The sequence below is a fragment of the Papaver somniferum genome, unplaced genomic scaffold (assembly GCF_003573695.1).
Source record: "Papaver somniferum cultivar HN1 unplaced genomic scaffold, ASM357369v1 unplaced-scaffold_133, whole genome shotgun sequence".
Taxonomy (NCBI): Eukaryota; Viridiplantae; Streptophyta; class Magnoliopsida; order Ranunculales; family Papaveraceae; genus Papaver; species Papaver somniferum.
Window position 1 is genome coordinate 12,709,742 of NW_020622492.1, and position 4,275 is coordinate 12,714,016.

Genomic DNA, 4,275 nt, shown 5'->3' on the forward strand with positions numbered 1-4,275 from the left:
ACAATATAAGTAACAAGAGGAATAAATAGGTAAGTCAGAAAGATAGTACTTGGATGAAGCGTAGCAATCCTTCCACGGGGAACAAGAAAAATAAAAATAAATAAAAACTAAATTCCACTAATGTGAAATAAGAGGATGGGTTGCCTCCCATAAAGCGCTAAGTTTAGTGTCTTCAGCCGGACTTTGTTACCCGTTAAAATTAATCCTAGTAGACAGGATCCTTCAGCTCCGATTCTTCTATTGCATGACTGGGTAACTCCAAGAATGGTTTCAGCTGTTAACCGTTAACCTTGAAAGTTTCTCCGTTCTTAGGATTTTCAACTTCAACTGCACCATGAGGATAAAAAATTCTGACAAAGCATTGTCGGAACCACCGAGACCTCAATTTACCAGGGAAAATATGTAGACGAGAATTGTAAAGGAGAACTTTTTGACCTGGTTTAAATGTCTTTCGAATAATCGATTTATCATGAATTATTTTTGTTTTCTCCTTGAAATTTTCGCACTCTGGTAAGAATCTTTACGAATTTCTTCTAACTCATTGAGTTGCAGTCTATGGTGATCACCAGCAGTAGATATGTCAAAGTTTATCTTTTTAATGGCCCAATAAGCTCGGTGTTCTAATTCTACAAGGAGTGGAAGGCTTTACCAAAGACAAGTCTATACGGATACATCTCAAGTGGAGTCTTAAGAGCGGTTCGGTAATCCCACAATGCTTATATTAAGCGTAAAGACCAATCCTTTCGGGTAGGGTTTACAGTCTTTTCTAAAATCTGTTTAATCTGCCTATTAGACACTCAACTTGGCCACAAGTTTGTGGGTGTTAAGGCGTAGAAACCTTATGGGTAATGGGGTATTTCTTCATGAGCGTCTCAAAAGACCGGTTACAAAAATGGGAACCTCCATCACTAATGATTGCTCTAGGCATACCAAATCGATAGAAAATATTGTCTCTAACAAACTTGATCACAACGTGGCGATCATTTGTCTTGGTAGCGATTGCTTCTACCCACTTAGACATAGAGTCAACAGCTAATAAGATGTAAAAGTTTCCCTAGGAATTGAAAAAAAGACCCATAAAATTTATACCCCACACATCAAATATTTCTATTATTAGTATAGGACTAAGTGGCATCATATTACGTCGGGTCATCTTTCCTATCTTTTGACATCTATCACAACTTTGACAAAATAGGTAGGAGTCCTTAAACAGTGTTGGCCAATAAATACCGGATTGCAAAGCCTTCGCAGTTGTTTTCTTAAAACTAAAGTGACCCCCACAAGCTCCGGAATGACAAAAAGTCAGGATGCTAGAGATTTCGTTGTCAGGAATACAACGACGGATGATCTGATCAGGGAAATATTTGAATAAGTACGGATCATCCCAGAAAAAGTATTTAACCTCATACAAGAATTTAGATCTATCCTTTTTAGACCAATGGTCGGTAATTTGACCAGTTACCAAATCATTGACAATGTCAGCAAACCAGGGTAACACAGAGATGGAAAATAACTATTCATCAGGGAACGTGTCATGGATCGATCTCTCATCATCTCTAGTCTCATCAAGGATACGGGATAAATAGTCAGCTACTATGTTTTCAAACCTTTTGTTATCACGAATATCTAGAGTAATTTCTTGGAACAACAATACCCATCTAATCAGCTGGTAGGATTAGAAGATGCCTACAATATTAAACTGCAAGTGCACAGTGTCTACTATGTAAAACATGGAAAATACATGTCGAACCCACGGAGACTAGGTTGGTGTGTTATTTTCTTCAAGTCTTGCTATACTGATTTAGATCAAACAGGGAGATGTCGATACGACGAGATAATTGATTTTTATGAGATTTAAACTAAAGAACAGAAATGTAAATGAAATAAGAGATTAAACACTTGATAAGAAGGTACTAGGGAAATTTAATTCACCACTTAACCTACACCAGATTATTCGGCTAATGAAACTATTCTTGTTCCTTATAGTAGACAGCGGGGAAGATTCGAGTCTGCCGCATATCCAAGGCTATCTTCAAATGGATGATTTAACATCAACTAAGGTATTAATCCCTAGCATTAGATGTCTTATTACAGCACAACTAATCACAGATTAACAACAATCAATTAGACACAAGTTGATGTACAACACAGAATTATTCAGACTACCTAGGTTGCATAACAAACAAGGTGAAAGTAATATGTTGTAACACAAGATTAAATCTATCCTTACTCATTCAAGCACAACAAGAACAATAACATCAGCACAAATATCCTAGAGTTAAATTAAGGGCTTCATCTAAACCCTAGCTTATAAACTTAGAACATAGCAAAAACATGAGACATATGAAATTCAAAGATGGATAAAATCATTCATGAAAATTTCTTTCTTCAACTGATTTCTACAAGAACAGTTTTGGAGAAGATAAGTAATAACTGATTTCTACCTATGACCCTTCTCCTTTTTTTTTATCTCAATACACAAAGGCAACCCCTATTTATACATCAGATTCACCCTAAATTGGGTTTTTAATATCTCCATCAGTACAACTGAAATTAGGGATTGAAATATGGATTTGAGATGTCAATCACTCACCAAATGGTACATAACAACTGATTTTCGCTCCATTGTGTTCACCCACTTCATTATCATCAGAATCGTGCTGCTTCTGAGGGACTTCCACAGTTGTTTCGTACTTCTCTTCACTCACAATTTCAGAATTCTTCTCTTTTGTAACTCAATAAATGATACCGTGAATTGAGTATATGGGTAGAGAGGTACATGGAGAGGAGGACCGAGTGATTTGACAACAAAGAAAGTTGGTAATTTAGAATCATGGTTGCACAATTGAGAGAGTATGGGAAATGGTGTCGATGGTTTGAGAAGATAGGTTTTCTATTTTTCTTCTGATTTTGAGAACGAAAAGGGTTAGTGAAAAGGAAGTTACTTTGGTGTTAGGCATGTGTAGCTTGTTTAGATGTTTACGGGTGAGATTTGTTGACTTCTTTGACTTCACACATGACCAGAGCACTTTAGACCATTGATCAGACTTGATTAATTTTTGCAATCCTTGACCACAACTATTTGTTTCATCAGCATACAGCTCCTTTGCGTTGCGGTGCGACATTCCCACTTCTTCTTACGCTCCTTTTTGCAGTTTCACTGACCTCTTGTTCACCATTTATTCAACCACCTAAAACACAACACAAAAAGAGATTATTTCGAAAAAATTACCCATTAAAAGAGATGTGCTCAAGATATAAGATTTGTCACAAAATGTAACATGAAGGCATTAAAGATGTGATAACAGACAACAAAACGATCTAAAAATATGCATTATTAGGCACCGATCATACCCCCAAACCTGAAGTTTGCTCGACCTCGAGCAAAGGTTTGCTTAGAACACACCCAAAAAGTTCTAGGACAAAATATAAGCTCAGATTCTATGAAATGTGACATGTGCAATTCAGTTTCAGCTCATAGCAACTGGATATATCAATCTAGCTTTCAAAGGTACAATTTCACCACTTGAACGACTATGGACATGTGATAAGAGTGTAAAGTGCATCTAACTTAGACATGCATAGAAAATGGTTTGTTGTAGGAAGTTATGACTGCCAATTACTAAGAGATAGTTTTCAGGCTAAGAACTAAATTCAAAGCCAAGCTAGCTCTCCGGCTTTATGAGAATTGTGAATATTCACCTAAGAGTTGGTGATATTTCAGCTTACCCGCGTTGTACACCGATGGATACACCCTCCTTGCTTATTACAAGACTATTTACAACATACAACAAAAATGAATATTGATTACATATTTTCATTGACTGCTTTCTTGATTTAAGGAGAGAGAGGATCTTTAACTGAAACAGAACATAACAAACAATGGATACTTTTTTTTTTGTGGGATACTGAATTTTCTTTTTTTTTTCTGAATTTTTCTGATGACTTTTTTTTTCTTTTTTTTTTTCTTTGGAATGATGAAAGATACATACACAAGACACAACAAACTTTACAAAAAAACAGAAAAAAATTGATTACATGAAACTTTTAGCAAGAGGTATCCCTTTTCGATGCACCCGGTCAAATTCAATGGTTGCTTTTCTTAACGTATCCTCCAACTTCTATCCCATCCAACCAAAGAGCAAGCTAGTCAAGTCTAATTCAGTATTCTAGATAATTGGAAGCCTACTTAACCTATGAAACACCGACGCTATACACACTCGGTAGATCGTGCATGTGCAAATTTTCTATATCACATGTGAATTATACTGGAAT